The sequence below is a fragment of the Pseudochaenichthys georgianus genome, chromosome 19, assembly GCF_902827115.2.
Source record: "Pseudochaenichthys georgianus chromosome 19, fPseGeo1.2, whole genome shotgun sequence".
Classification (NCBI taxonomy): domain Eukaryota; kingdom Metazoa; phylum Chordata; class Actinopteri; order Perciformes; family Channichthyidae; genus Pseudochaenichthys; species Pseudochaenichthys georgianus.
The window spans coordinates 11,917,663-11,935,042 of record NC_047521.1 but is presented as its reverse complement, the minus strand read 5'-3'; positions in this window follow the sequence as shown (position 1 = coordinate 11,935,042).

Here is a 17,380-nt window from a genome sequence, read left to right as displayed (position 1 = left end):
GGAGGGGGGGGGGTGTGCAGGGAGTTGGTTATAAGGTGAAAATCAAGAGTACAAAAATGGCCGAGGGGAATAATTACCAGCTTTGGCTTTATAGGAAAAAAGGGAAATCCACAGTAGAATTCCTCGACTGGAAACTTTGCTAACGGGGTTGTTCTGTAATTAGGGAATTTGCAGGAGAGGACGTGTCTCCAAGAACATGGAAACAAATAAAAAACTTTTCCTGGCCTTACTTTTACAATTTCTGACTCTACTCCTAATATAACCACTATACCTCCAATATTAATATCAGCCTAATCAATGATAGATTTGAGGTCAAAGTTTATATTCTTTACAATCTAGGTTTACAATGACACATTTAAAAACATAAACGCACTGCATTACCAAATTTTGTTTAATGACCCCCGTGAATTTGGTTATTATATAATGCTAATTATCAGGTTCATATGAGATGTCTCCATGCTTTAACGTTCAAAAGGCTCTTTATTTGTCTCATACTGCCTGTGCTGCAGCACCTCTTTCCCCCTCTGAGACCAGTCTGCTCTGATTGGTTAGCTGGCCGGCTCTGTAAAAATGTGTTGACTACTTAGAGATGTCCCCCCCCTTAGCATATCACGGACAATTTGTAGGAGCGCTAGCCAATAGCAGCGCAAGTGTTACATAGTGATGTCATTATGTTGTGGAAGTAAACAAAGGACATGTTGGGATATTAGCCTTTGCAGACCATTCACAAAAAGGAAAACCCCCAGAACTGAATTGTATCTCCATCTACTGGTACTATAACTATACATCTCATATTAATAACAGCCAAATCATTGATGTGTCTCTGAGACCAATACTTAAAGTTATCTGTTTAACAAGTCTACATAAAAAAAAAAAAAAAATACAACATTAATCCGAAACACTACCAAATATGTTCGTAATGGCACCCTTGAAGTTTGTTACAAAATGCACAACATGAATATTTATTCAGAGTAATAATTATACTCGACATAAAGTGTATAGTATGATATTAGGCAGGTTATCATAAGCACAAGGGCCATCACCACTGACTAATACATCTATGTATTCAGGCATATTCCATTTACAGATATCTTTTGTTTGCTCTTCTGTGTCTATGCGATGCATTCAGGACATATTTTTCCAACCATTGTTTATGTCAACAGATTGAATGCGGATCAGAACCGCCTTTGGAGCCATTGAATGGAAAACTCTAGATGTCAAATAAAAAGAGGGACTATACACGTGACTGCAAAGCAAAGCTAGGAAAGAGTCACTGAGTCTGTTGCAGGTGGAAACAGTGGAAAGCACTTAGCGTCCGTCGTCATGGCGATGTACCACCGCATTAGCTGTTGGCATCTGAAAAACAGCAATAGAGGAGACTTATTATTACTTACTTACTTTTTATTATACTGTCTTTGAGTTACAATACACACAGTATCTAGGATAAAATACAGACTGCCGCTTCAGCTCATTACCTTGGAAAATGTCTCTTTCTTTGCCCTGTACACCCATTTCATTTTGTTCTTTACCTCTATGCACTTCCTACTATTTATCTTCATCATTATCACCTTTCTCTTTGCTTCCTCGTCTGCTACTGGGATAAAGGTCTGGCTCTAATTTCAAATGTCAAAAAAAGTGGATAAATGCTTTGTGAAAGTGATGTTCACCCCATGACATCTTCTAATACGATGATTTATCGCAGCCAGACATGTGTATCCTGGAGTACAGGCATGTGCGCTGTTGGCCTGGCCCGGAGTCCCTGTCAACCTCACTTTCTGTATCCTTCTGCTGATGAAATAAAGATCTCATACCTTATCGATTGTACCGCTTTGCCTGCGTGCATGTGCACAAAGTAAATATCTGGTATGAAAGTATGCGCAACAACTGCAGACAATGCCATTATCAATCATTGAAGGAAAATGCCCCAAATACTTGTGGGTCTTGGCCGTTCTAACCTGAAAAGAAATCATAATTGACATATTTGTCTGAGTCTTGCCAACAGGCCAGCCAATGTTGGGATCTCCATTCATTCTCTCCTAAAACCCTGCCATTATTTAGCAGTTGATGAAAAGCAAATGCAAAATGGCAAGGGGGGTTTGGCTACTGTCGAGCTATTAGGTATCTTGGTATGGTATTATATTCAATTTCTAGGTTCTACTGAAATGATCTTTATGACTCAGGACAGGTATGAAGATGTGAGGTGGGAGCTTCTGTCATTTTGGAAATATATGACCTTAACAACTTAATATATAACAAAGCAGAGAATAAAAGTTTTCAAGGCATCCATTCTGTCTGTCTCAGCTTTTTTGAAGAAGAAGAACGTTTGTTTTGCCCTATGTTTTGTAAAAGATACAAAGTATAGTATATAGTATATATTCTTTGGGAAATGCCTCAGTGATGCTTATTATGTTCATCAATTGTGATAACTGGGAGGTCCTCCTTATTCTAGCTTTTAGTTATCACCTTTCAGAAGAACTGGCAACTTAAGTCATCGGTCGCTCACTACTCGACATCTGTCATCAATACAAAAACAACGGTGATCTAAAGATATGTTCTTGCCAAGTATGGTATAATGTGGTCTTTTGACATGAACAGAATGATTAGCCTGTATGCGCCAATACTATCTCCAATATTGTTGTGTAGTGCATTACTTTGAGTTGTAGATGTGTGTTGGGTTTTGTACATACAGTAGAATGTCAATCCTCTTTCTGCCTATCAAAGCAGGTTACAGCGAGCACTTTATGAAGAACCAGATCACAGTCTGCCTCCCCGAGTCCAGCTGACCCTCTTCTTCCCATTCAACCAGGTCCCGGAGCCACCGTTTCCTGTGTGGGCCTATCAGGCTGATAAGAGCCAGAGCCTCCTTCCAGGGAAGTGCGGCTCTGTCAGGCCCTGAGGGCTGCCTCTCAGGGCTTATCTCGCCTCTACCCAGCAGCACAGAGCCAGAGCAAAGGCCAGCCAGGTGGGCATCCCTGTGAGGCATGTTGAGCACACACACACACACACACACACACACACACACACACACACACACACACACACACACACACACACACACACACACACACACACACACACACACACACACACACACACACACACACACACACACACACACACACACACACACACACACACACACACACACACACACACACACACACACACACACACACACACACACACACACACACACACACACACACACACACACACACACACACACACACACACACACACACACACACACACACACACACACACACGGCCTTTCTATCATCATCACCATCTAAACTAGGCAACCAGGGTCAGAGTACAACATGAAGTGGATATTAGTGATATGTGGGAGGCTACTGACATTACATGGCTCAGGATGTAACTCCCTCACCAATTATTTGTGTCTCTTTCACTGCTAGTAACTTTTGTGTTGCTGCTAAAATTCCTGATATCTAACACAACTGTCCTGATTCTACATTTGCGATATGCTTTGTCTTTGCAAAGTAAATTAATCTGTGCAGTGGTTCCACAGCCGTTGCAAAGTCAGCTAACTTCCCTTCTAGGCTGAGATTCTCCTACGCAACTTTTTGCTTGCGGGCTCATCCTCGATCTTCCTGAATTCCACGGGAATGTCCCTGAAATTCTTCTCCTAATAAGATAATGTGCTGAATATTGGATTTTAGAGTATGCTGAATGTTTACACATGTGGTAACACTGATTGGCCCCCTGGAGTGACTACTTGTGATTAAATATGAGAGAGGTTCATTAGTAATCGTAACCAATTGTTAGTCTTCAGGGCAGAATATGTTTTGCAGTGGAGTCGAATCAGCGGATCACCTGAGGTAACCGTGGGGAACAGATTCATAAAATATGAAATGTTTGTTTCGGTTTGGTGAAAGTAATAGACAAAATAATATAAAACATCAGAAAAATTCAAAGCAAAAAACTCTTCGCTGAAAAAGAGAACATCCACACTTTATAAGATTAAATTAAGGGTAAATTAAGGTTTACATTTATCTTTTTAAAGCTATCAGGGTAACATATTTCCCAACAATGGCTGCGAAAATACTGTCGAATGATCTGCCTGTAAATCAACAAAAGTGTCTACATATAAGTATATTTTATGTAAAGTTTATATACATATATAATTATCTTTGCCTTCATATTTTACCCTTCCTTTTTTGTATTACTTATTTAGCTACAACTAAAGGAATTATTTCATTATCAATTCATCTGCTGATTCTTTTCACAATTAAATCAAATATTTAACTCGATAATGTATTACATTAATGTCCATGGGGACGTCTTCACTTTGTTGTGTTTTACCGTTCCGAACACAATCCAATCTGAAACACAATAATTGAGTTGGCAAACAAAAGAACAAGACAAGCAGGAAATGATTGCAAAACCAGCGAATGTGGCCCAAGCTATTCATTGGTTATGACAATAGTTGATAATGGGAAACACCCATAATTGCAATTGGAGCATATTTGAGTTGTCCAGCGAGCTGTGAATCTCCAATAGTCAAGATACTGTTGTTACTATGGTCACCACCAACAGGAGGAGTATCATGTATGCAGTTCCATCACATTCCTAAAATACATACAATCTGCCTCTTTCCTGTGATCCTGCAAGCCAAGCACATGAAAGTGCACATGTAAGCACGCACAGGGCCCATGACATAACTCCTCATGGCGGTGCAGCTGTATACTCGCCATGTGCCACTAAACATCACATGAAGCCAGGCAGGGAGAATCGTTCCCGCTGTCGTTTCAACCCGTGTTTACTTTGCGCCAGATCACATTTCCACTCTGCACTCGAGCAGAAAGCACATGGACCTGAGGAAAAGCTCAAGAGACATAATCATAATGAAGTGGCCTGCTGGTTTGCATATGTCAAGGTCGCCAAAGTGTATCACGGAACATTTCTCTTCTCATTGTAAGAGCTATAAAGACATATTAAACTGATTTGGTTTTGATTTACTTCAAGTTAAACAAATATATGTGTTGGAAAGTTTGCATATCTAAGCTGGGAATAACACATGAAACTTATTAAAAAAGTGGAACTTCAAACCTTGAATATCAGAGCGCTCACTGCCAAGCTTTTAGGGGCTACTGAGGATATCTTGGTTTTACTGATTTGAGAGCACAAACAAACGTGTGTTTTGGCTCCGTTCTCCACATCTCCGTGACCATTTAGACTCTGTTATTTGTTTATCATGAGTACTGCCAGGCCCCTTACATACATCTGACCAAAGATCCCTCTCCAACAAACAACCGGAGGTAAGAGGAAATGTTTATGGTCTCGGTTATTGTACCACAAAAGGAGGAAAAACAAGGAAAAAAGGAAACTAAGATTTTTCAGTGGCGTTTTTACGACATGCCAGCTGAGTAGCATCAATGCACAGCAACCAATGGGGGGGCAGCATTATTATATGGGGAAAAACAAAGGGGAGGATGTGTGCATGGAGTATATTTTATCACGTAACAATCAATCATGTATTTTTCTCTGCTTTGTTTTGAGTAAACTGACTTTTTTTTCTTAAGAACACTTTTTTATTATTTATCCATCGCACAGAAATGACCAAAGGACAGTTTTTATGGGTCCTTGTTGGCTTGTTGAGATAGCTGCCCCCTGCACCTGCCTGAGCATTTCATCAGTCAGCCAGTGGGTCGGGGTGTGAGGGGCCCACGGTGGAGGCGGAGTTAAGGGGGCGTCAGAATGATGTAGAGGGTGGTGGGAGTGGGCGGTGCTTTAGAGGGGCGGGGGTGCACCGTCTGATACCTCAGGGAGTTTGATTGACAGGTGCAGACAGGGATCGTGGCAACAAGTGGACTGCAGTTACTTCAGCTGCACCGTGGAGGGTGGAGGAAGGAGGGAGAAAACAACCTCAGCTGTGACGAATCTGTGGGCCCTCAGAGTTCAAAGGCACCGACTCAAAGGGGAATGAGGAGGGTGTGTGTGTGTGTGTGTGTGTGTGTGTGTGTGTGTGTGTGTGTGTGTGGCCAGAGGTGTTTTGAATAAAAGAATGCATGTAAGGCAGATGGTGTTCTATGGGGAAAGTGAGCGTTTTTTTAGATAATTTATTCATGCGACGTGGAAACAGCAAAAACAGCTTGTCTGCGTTTAGACTGAGGCGAATAATAAAAAAAAAAGAATGATTTAGTTGTGCTTGTTTATGTGATGAGGCCCGCAATTAAAGTATATTTTAATTATCAATCTGATGATTTTTTTTCTGATTTTGAGTATTCCTTTAGTCTCTGAAAATAAATCCAATCATAACGAGTATAAAAAATTGGGTTTGATTTCATTAAAATGTTAAGGGATGTACCTTTGAACTCCACAGCCAACGACAAACTCCAAATAAATGTTGAAGTGAGCCATCCCAAAAAGCCATGTTGTTTTAAGATTTATTTCCCTTGAACAATCCACTCGATAGGCCATCGGACCATATATATTCAGCTGTCTTCCATTTTCAAACCTGGTTTTTAATAAAGACGTGATGTTTTCTTGTCAGTTTTCACACTAAAAATCTATTTAATTAGAAAAACTCTCACATTTCTCCTCAGACACACTCACTTTCCTCTGATACGATCAAAGAATAGCATACCGACTCCTGACCCGAAAATCCCTCTGCATAGTTCTCGGACACAATAGTCTACTCAGATTGGAAAGCCAAATAATGGTTGAAAGAAATAACAATTTCAATTATCTGTTCGGACAGTAACATTTGGATTAGGGTTTTTCCGTTGTTTTGGTTGGCCGGAGCGTCTCGATCCTGTTACAAAACCACACATGCGCCTCTGTGGTGGACGGGGGGAACCGTGTGGGGGGAGGCCGAAGCCCCCAAAGGAGCGACACCTGAGCAGGCGAGGTGGGCACCCCCGAGATCTCTCCCGTTCCAGCTAAAACACAGACTATTTAAGAAGGAATAATAAAAATGCCTAACCTTGTTAAGTATAAGGGCAAGTATTCTCATAACATTCCCCATTCAGAGGCACGGGGGAATTGACTCACTGAATTGGTTCGGGCTGAGCAGCGATTTTATATCCACAGCGCCTGTAGCAAGGCTAGATTGCCTTTCCTAAGCCTTCCAAAGAATATAGGCTACGCGGTGCGAAATGGCAAGAATGTTCCGATTTGATTTGACATAAGGAGAGGATTGTTTCATTTCAATCTCGCTTTCTTTCTCTCGCTCTTGCTGTCACACACGCAGGCCTGGTGCCGGTCTTCTGAGGCAGGCAGTAAAAATGCTGGCAGTTGTTTCATTTTTCTTTCTTCCTTTCATTGGTTTGGAGAGTTGTGTGGCGTGTAATTGGCAACTCTGGCCCCAGGATCTATGAGTAGATAATAACTGTCTGTGGGAGAGGGGTGTCTCAGACCAAACGTGCTAAATGCATTACCTGGGTATATTATTCAATTACTCTACTTCTATTAGGACATCAATTGGTGGCCATAGCACGGCAGCCAAGATAAAGATGAGTACCTAGCTTGCAGGAGAATCTGCGGTCCATGAGGACAGACTAGGGTGTGTAAATGGCAAATAGGCTAAGATACAGGGAAAAGGTTAAAAATGACAGAAGTCACATTTTTTCCAATGTGATCGTGCAAATGCAACAGCCACGCCAAGTGAGGTTGTTTGAGGACATTTGGAATTAAACCAAACCAAATATATCACACTCAAAATTAAGTAAGAAAACAAAAAGGTATAAGTGAATGCTCTCCAAGTAGAAAAATGCATAACATCCAGAGGAATGTGTGCCAGCAGTAAGAACAGTCCACATATACAAAATGTAGGTCTTTTGTAATTGCTAAAGTAGAGCACAATAATACATTTAAGATATATGGAAACATATTTTTACTTTAATCTTTAAGCAAATGCTTTTGTCGCATGAGGTAAGTCCTTTAAAGATGTCACTGCCTTTTAGTTCAAGTTTTAGGAAGACAAGAAAAATGATCCGTGGCTTATTTCTTAAACTAAATTCTGGAAAAATACTTGTTTTTTATATATACTTGTATAAATGTAGTTGCGTATATAATATATATATAATGCTAATGTGTTTGCCCCCCGCTAATAATAACTCATGTCAACAGCAGCAATGTTAGAAAAAGCTCACAGACTGGGTATAAGTGAATAAGTACAAATGGGAACAAATAAAATAAATATTTTTGCAACAGACAAAATTATGTTTTGAAACACTGGTAAACTTCTGGGTGTTTTTTTAAGACTCAGTCGTGAACTGCTGTTCCCAGGTGCACGTTCTCACAAGCTGGGAGCCCACTGGGTGAAGCTGTCTCAGTGACACGGAGCCCCAGAGGACTGCAGGAGGGAAGGCTCCGGAGGTGGCTGTGGGCTGTGTGGGGGGGGGGGGGGGGGGGGGGGGGCAGATGTCCCCGATGGTGCAGGAGCCACACAATTTCATGGCGTATTTTCTGCAGATGTGTCTGCGGTAACTCAAGCGAAGGGTGCCGTTTGGCCGCTGACAGGGGTGATGGATAGACCCAGAGTCCCACTGTTACAAACAAATACTTTGTCTGCTCTTCACGCTCAGGCTGCGGCAGAGAGAAATACTTTTTATGGAGACAAAAAAAGAGAAAAGTTGAATACTATATTTTAAGGTTCTGTCATCAGAAAGTGACATTAAGACAAAAAGCAGAACAAACAAGAGACTGAGCATCAAAGGATCAGAATGTGTGTTGAGGAGGAGCTGACCATAACAGCTGCCTGGGGAAATGGTACACGTCCCTCAGCTGGGAGACTCATGGACAAGCTGAATTGCCATTATCAGAGCATTGATCACGTTTTAACCAGACCTAAATTGGATCCAGGCATCTCACTAAATAATCCATAAACGCTGATGTAAACTGGGGATGCATCTACAGTGGACTCTTTGTATCGTTAATGTAGTAAAGGTTAACTTTTGACCCTAAAAATATAAAGAGGCCATGGAGACATTCCTCAAGTAAAAGGACAGTTTTATGTCAGTTTTCCTCCATGTGAATTTCATTGAGTTGGCTCTAAAACTTTGAAAAACTAATAATAAGGCCATCAAGTGAAGAAAAAAAAGGCACAAGTGAATGATTTCCCCGTTCACCTGCAATTTCCCCTTTCAGGCGGGAACGTCCCTCAGGATGAGCCAATAGCAGGCTTGTGGTGCATGATCGATGTGATTCAATGGCTGATGAAAATCAAGCAGATGTTTTGGAAGGAAACATTCATCTCGTGTCGAGCCTCACGACATGCCAGCTTTAATAAAGCACGCTGCGAAAGGAGAGAGAAAAACAGTGCGTTTTCAAAGGAATGGTAAAATGGTATAATATATGAAGGTAATTGGTCCCCGAGAAAAGGGATGATTGCATTTGATCAAATCAGACTGACTCTGCTAATTTGATTAATGTTCACAGCATGAGGCTCTTAACTTGTCTGCGGGGAGTCGCTCATGCAGTGCACGTCCTGATTAACTAGTGGAAATGTGCAGTGCGATGTGACACACACTCATCTGATTGTATGCAATTACACCATTTGCAGAGAAAGTGTTCATACATGCAAAAGGCTGTTTTTACAGTCCCATTCACAAAAGGCTGTATTGTAACTGCCTATCTTACCAATCACGCCAGGTGTGTGTGTGTGTGTGTGTGTGTGTGTGTGTGTGTGTGTGTGTGTGTGTGTGTGTTTTATATATCCACCTGTATAACCCTCGGGTTGCCCTTCCTGCCTGCTAAAAACAAAGTCTGGGATTCCCCACATACACAGCCCCGCCTCTTCACTTCCGATCACGATTCCCCCTGGCCAAAGTGGGATGATCGTCCTGCGTTAGCTTCCAGATTCCATTCACCTCTCCACAGGTGATCTCATACTGTATGCAGATAGACACAATGACCTCAGACACTAACCGCTTGTTACCCATCCGTACAAAACATGGAAGAGGGGGAGAAGACACTACTGGCAGTGGCACTTATAGTCTAACGGTTACCCTTTTGGACTTATTTCCTTCCTATGCTGCTTTGTTCTTTTACTCCACTATTCGACAGTAACCTAAAAGATCAAAAACATATAAGCCACTTGGATATTATAAAGGGGCAATCACGCTGCCAATGAGAAGTGCCATCTACTGGCAATAATCTAACAATGAAATTCATTCGATTTTTCTTTCTGCAAGGCAATATAAAGAACACTGTCAACATATGAAGAATACGTCAACATAAGCATACAATAGGAGCTAAAAGAAGTTTCTAGAGGTATTTGCATTTATCACAGTCTCTTTCACATCCGACATCACGACACTACTTTGTGTTTGATCTGAGCTACTGTCTGCCATTTCAATGTACACTATTGGTAAAACATAGATAGTAAATATAGTTTCACAAAACATGTTGCAATACTCAAGTGCATCAACATTTTCTTACCTGTGTGTATATTTTGCTGCCAATTCTTTTACATCTGTACTTCTACTTTCTTTAAATGTAGTTAATAATGTCTTATCGCCAATGTACACAAGTTAAGGAAAAGATCAATATAAAATAAAAAATAAAAACATGCTTTTTGTCAGCGTTTCAACTTCAGATAACATAAAACACTATGCAGAGTTGTAGACATATTCTCTGCAATGTGAAGATGTTACAGCGATGAGACGGCTCTTGTTCACCATCAGTATATTGTAATGATTGGTTTCATTAAAATGGTATTTTTTAAATCATAAGGCTGTGCATGGGTTAACTCCATCATATATTTGATATTGCTCTGACATAATGCAATAATACAGACTAGGCTTAATCCTTATTTGTTCAACCAGGTGGACATCGAAGCCGAGATGTCTAGAAAGTTCTTACTGCTACTGTACTATATTCCACATCCGTTGTGAAGCTTCCTGCTCTTCTTGTACTTTTCAGATCAACCAACACACCCTGGACTCCCTGCTGTGTATTGATCTGTCTGCAGTGATAGATTACAGATATGTTGTGGTCTTTGTTTACTGCCCACCTGACCGATTTGACCGTCTCCTCGAGAAGCAACGATCGATATGAAGTCTCGGTGCTCTTTGAATCAGACACATCCTGATTCTGTATTGAACATATTACGCCGTCAGACAGTCAACATCTGATACAGGTACAAGCCAGCAGGAATGGATTTACTGTACCAAAAGAGCTCGATTCAAAAGAGTTCTCTTTCATAAAACTGATTTGGTGTGCCGTTTTATCTCAGTCTCAGGTGACGCATATTCAATTATAGTTGTTTGTGCACTCTCCATGTCAGATGAAAACCTCTTTGACAAATGACAGGTCACAATTTCATATGGTGGACTGAGAAGAAAAGTACCAAACAGAAAGTGCACAATACCGTTTCATTGCATACTCTGGACTTGACACCATGCAATCAGCACACACAGGGCCATTCTACCAAAACCCATCCGCCCCAATCAACCAAGAAACCCTAAGGTTCATGCAATCTGTTGCCTGCCAGTCAGAGCACTGGGCAGTAATCTCCATGAACCTACAGGTCCAGAGACAGCCCTCAGCCTCCCACAGTACGGCTTCTCTGTGATGATAAGACTGAATAGTCCCCCATAAACTGCCCCAGAAACCCACACGCCTGCTCCCTTCAGCAGGGGGCTAATCAGCCCAACCAGGGGGGGAGCTGAGGTAAGAGTCTGGGGCTGAAGGGGTAAGAAGACGGGGGTCGTCTGGGGAGGGGAAGCAGCCAGACAGGAGAATGAGACCCGCTGTAATCACCAGCAGGAGGAGATGACGACTGTACACCAGATTAAGTTTGAAAATGTCACGAGAGGAGGAACGAGGGGGGAGGAGAGATGGGTGTACGACAAATGTCACTGATGACCTGGGTTGACAGATTAGAGAACGAGTGACTGTGTGGGATAAGGAACGGTGGGGAAATGTGCCAAAGAGGTAGAGCATTACAGGAAAAGAGGATATGATGCCAATCAGAGAGCCAAAGGGCCTCGAAAGGAAGCTGAATTTCCTCCCGTGTTTATCTTAATGCATGGATTTAAGGTTCAGGGGGCTGGCGAAGAGTAAAGACTTTAAAGGGGGTTATGAAAGGACAGTCTGGGAGGATTAGAGAGCTCAAAATGGTCCCTGATGCTACCTCACGCAAGTCACCAAATGCAAAGTAAATGCAGATTATATTGGATCAAACTGTACGTCTTCCGTAAAAAGAAAAAACACCTTTAACACTAGAACCGCCAACGGGTACATTTTACCCACAGATGTTTTTTGATTGTATGCAACTTTTTTTCAATAACATTAAAGTCTCCCAGTCCGTGACTTTTCCTGAAAGTGTGTTATGTAGCACCCTCTGTTGTTAACAATTGTCAACATGAAGTCAGATTGAAAAAAATGCCATTTATACCTATATCCACCAGCGGGTAATATTTACCTCATAGAAAATGCAGCGTAAGCATGAGGTGTTGCTATAGCAACGCCTTTTGTCTACTGCGGTTCCTTATTGAGAGAGAGAGAGAGAGAGAGAGAGAGAGAGAGAGAGAGAGAGAGATAGAGAGAGATAGATATAGAGAGATAGAGAGATAGAGAGAGAGAGAGGTAGATAGGTAGATAGGTAGATAGATAGATATATTGATAGATGGATGTATAGAGAGAGAGAGAGAGAGAGAGAGAGATAGATAGATATAGATAGTGAACATCTTGGAGAATACAAGATCTTGGATGACTGAGCTCACGTTGAGGACGTAATGCATGTGTGCAGGTTACGTGCCAGTTGAATATAGATGGACACTCGGAATGAGAGAAGTAGTCCGCGTCGTCTGTTTATGTAGACAATTATATGTCCATAGAACAGAACATTACAGATAGAGATTTGTACCTAAACAAAACACAAGTCTAACACCAAGCGTTTAAATCAGCACTCTTAGCGATATTTTATACTTCATGTTTTCTGCACAAACTATATAATATGAAAAGCTGAGAGTCCACAGATTCTATTGGTATAAGTTTCATCCCTGTGCGATCATAACTCACTGTTATGTATGATAAATAAAAGAACATTGTACCTTGAAAATCAATAGCGGGTACATTTTACCCGTTGGCGGTTTTAGGTATTCAGCTACCTCTGGCGGTTCTAGTGTTAACCGAGCATATCCATTACCACTGATCCAACAGGAGGGGAGGACGCGTGTGAGGAATATCAATTATTATTTACCATATAAAAACCTGCAGTCTGTTCAATTTAGAAGCTGTTGCTCCACATATTTCAGTGCATGGGTGAAATGTAAGGGAGGGACAGATGAACATTTTGCTCTTCTGCTCGTCCATCCGTATACAACTGTACAATGTGCTGGCAGGTTGGCATCTAACCTCTAAAATAACAAGTTTAACATGCAGAATATTGGTTTGATTAAAGACCCCGTGAAGTGTGCGCCTGTGCATGATCTGTTATGCTAATACATATAGTAATGACCAAAATTGTCCATTGAAACCCATATCAAACTATGTTGGAATAGCAACAAATTATTTTATTTTTATTTATTTATTTATTTTTATAAATCTTTTTATTGGCTTTTTGACAGACATCACAATGGCAATACAGTAGGTACGCATGTATAGAAGACGGTCTGTAGGAAAATTAAATAGTTACCTCGCCCCTCCCTCCCACCCCCCACCCTCACCCCTATGGGCTATGATCACATTATAAACAAGACATAAATCAAAAAGTTACAAAACATTAAAAAAAAAAAAAAAAAAAAGGAAAGAAAAGAGGGGTAGAAATTACATGAAATACAAAGACCAATACCTGAAAATTACATACAAATACAGATGCTTCTTCATGTTAGTAGTCAGTAAAAATAAATAACAGGGAAATAACGGTACTGCAAGTTACATGAGGAAACAGAGAAGGCAAAAAAAGTAATGGTCAATGTATTAGGGAGATAAGGAAAAGGGGAGGTGAAGGTCTCTCCCCCCCCCACCGGGTTCACTCACACCTCATCAGCATCAGGGTTGATTGTAAGGTCAATGATTAGCAGTAGTAAGGGAGTCCAGGTCTTATGAAAGAGTGTCAGGGATCCTTGTAGTGAAAATCGTATCTTTTCAAGATTAATACACTGTAATAGTTCCTGTATCCACCTGTCATGTGTGGGTGGGGAGACGTGCTTCCAATTAAGAAGAATGGAACGCCTGGCCAGCAGGGTTGTGAAGGCGATGACCCGCTGGGTCGTGGTGGGCATGTTCTGTGTTGGTGGGACGCCGAACAAGGCAGTTAGAGGGTTATGGGGTATGGGTGTGTTAAGGGCCTGCTCAAGGGTTTTGAAAATACTAGACCAGAAGGCATTCAGGCTGGGGCATGACCAAAACATATGTGTGTGATTGGCAGGAGATTGCTTGCATCTGTTACAGGCATCGCTTCTAAGAGGAAATATTTTGGCTAGCTTAGCATTGGTAAAGTGAGCCCTGTGGAGCACCTTATACTGCATTAGACCATGCCTAGCACAGATAGATGAGGTTTGCACCAAACGAAGAATGTCCCTCCACTTACTGTCAGATATGTCTAAACCCAACTCACCCTCCCAGGACTCTTTTATAGATGTAGTAGAGGCTAGGTCAAAGGAGGCAAGTTTTCCATAAATAGTAGATACCAGCCTTTTTTGGTCACAATCAAGGGTGAGAAACTGGTCAATTCCTGACTCAGGGGGGCGGTTGGGAAAATGGGGAAATTGCTTTTGAGCAAAATGCCTAATTTGGAAGAAGCGGAAAAGATGACTGTTTGGCAGGTGATATTTGGCTGACAAGGATGCAAAGTCAGAGAAAACCCCATCCTTGTAAAGATTACTGATTGTGACAAGCCCGTTGGCAGCCCACATTCGGAAGGTGGGGTCCGAGCAGGATGGAGAGAATGAGTGATTATTTAAAATCGGAGCTTGGATTGAGGCTCTGTGTAAGCCATGTTGCCTTCTGAATTGAAGCCAAATCTTAATAGTACTGGTAACAATTGGGTTGACTGAGATTTTGTGCGTCATTACGGGAAGTTGGGAGCAAATCACAGAGTGTAAGGAGCTAGAGGAGGAGGAGAAAATAGCAACTAATTTGATGAGTTTTGAATTTGCTGCCGTGAAATCCGCAGTTGACCTCCGCCTTCGTGGGCGTGGCTTGCGAGCTACTGCGTGACGTCACAAGATGGTCGCCTCCGAAGTGTTTACATTCATCACAGTGTATTGTTTCTCTGTTTCAAAGTCGAATTTATCAAAGTTTTTGAGCGAGTATTTTACTGGAAAGTGTGTCGGAGTCGACTGGAAGTGATTGCCAATCGAGAAAACCTGACAATGGAGGCGACAGTGAAGAAAAAGGGAGGAAAAACACACGGGAAACGATGCATTGCCGCTGGCTGTAGTAATGTCAAGTCTGCCGAAGTGGCGATGTTTCTGTTCCCAAAAGATGAAGGTGAGTCTGGCTGGTGTCATTGTTTCGTAGATTCGTTGATTGTTCATGACAAATAAAGGCCACTGGTCGATTCGAGAGAGAGAGAAAGAGAGACTGAGAGAGTTACAGGGTTGTTGTTAGCATCTAGTGCTAGCTCGGAGCTAACGGAGATTAGCTGTTTCAAGAGGGAGAGTCCTCTCCTGTTGGACTGAGAGAGATAATGTCAGCTCAGGGAGGTAAAGGACTGAGTGATTAGATTGTAAACTGTAGCCTAAGTTATCTCAGTTGGTTTGGTCATCTATGTAAACAAATATTTCCATCTATGTTAGTTGTATAAAATAGGTTAAGAAATCCTTCCAATGTTTTTTGATTATTGAAATATATGTTTGATATGAGTGTTGAGAGCTGTATCCATAAATCTCTTAATGTTGCCCTCAAAGTGCACCAGATTGATGCCTTTAACTTCAATTTAAAGAAAAACATCTTCCCGGGTGAGGGTGTGAGGTCATCACAAATAAAACAGGTTCACATGGATAGGATGCTAGATAAGTGTGCACACTCATTATGTACATTACACATTTTTCTTGGATTTGTTAACACTATAGTCCCTAATATATTTGTAGAAAGGCAGGAAATGGAATTAAATCGAGAAAAACTGTCAAAATCAATCATTTCTCTCACACTTGTATCACTTTCCAAAGTCTCCGCCATGTTTACAATCACAACTGGGCCCATCTTGTGACGTCACCGCCGCCATCGTCTGCAACTTCCGGTAGGCTCAGACGGCCGTTATTATTAAAAAATATTTTTTAATTTTTCATAATTAATTAATCAATAATTAAAATTATTTTAGCCATGAACAGGCACAATGATATGTAAAGAATGAAACTGCCATTTCATTTTGGCGCAAAAACATGCACTTCACTGGCACTTTAAGTTATCATTGAGTTGTTCATTTTGGTGGATCTGCACTATAGAAAATAACCATAAAAGTTTGGCCGATTTTACCAAAAATGGTCATAATGATGGGTCCAAAAATTATGCTAAACAACAAAATCAGAGGAATCCAGTAAGTGTTTCCTCTAGCTAGTCTGGAAGTAGGGATGTCCCGATCACCTTTTTTTGCTCCCGATCCGATTGCGATCATTTGATTTTGACAATCTGCCGATACCGATTTTTCCGATCCGATCTTTATGCAATGCATTAAGAGAAAAAAAAGGTAACAGATAACGGCTGGTCATCCAACGCGATGAATTCAGCTATCTTGGCTGTTATTGTGTTGGCCTTTTCACTGTTCTGGGGCAGTTTCTCTTTCCTTTTAAAAGTCTCTGAAAGTGTTGGTTGTTTCAGTGCCGTTACCCGAGTGGCCACTGTGTACTCGCCGTGTTGTTGTTGGTGTTTGTTTCTCAGGTAGCGTATTAGATTGGTCGTGTTGAACGTAGCTCTGTTCTTTCCACCACGCGGAACCTCTGCCTTGCAAACATTGCATCTGGCTGTTACACTGCCTTCGCTTTCAATTTTATAATACTTCCAAACTCCTGAAATTTTCTCTGTCCCGACTCCCGAGTCACCAGCTGAACATAGCCTCTTGTTAGCTTACTGCTACTATTAGACACTGCGCCCTGCCCACTCTGTTGAGATTTCAGAGAAATAAGCAACCAGGTCTATGAAAACAAGCCCAAAGAAAGCAACACATACATGATGTTGTGTAATTTTAAACCAAAACTAAGTCCTCAGGATGACTTTAAGATGTGAACATGGTCATTTTTTGTTTTGTAACATTAAATTAAAAAAATATTTTTATAAAAAAATATATATATATCCCGATCCCCGATTTTTTGAAAATCACGTGATCGGCTCCGATCCCCGATCACGTGATCGGCTCCGATCCCCGATCACGTGATCGGATCGGGACATCTCTATCTGGAAGTGCGCAACAAGACACTACAAAGTCGGGCATTTTATTGTCATTGCTCAATACAAACAGTAAATATTG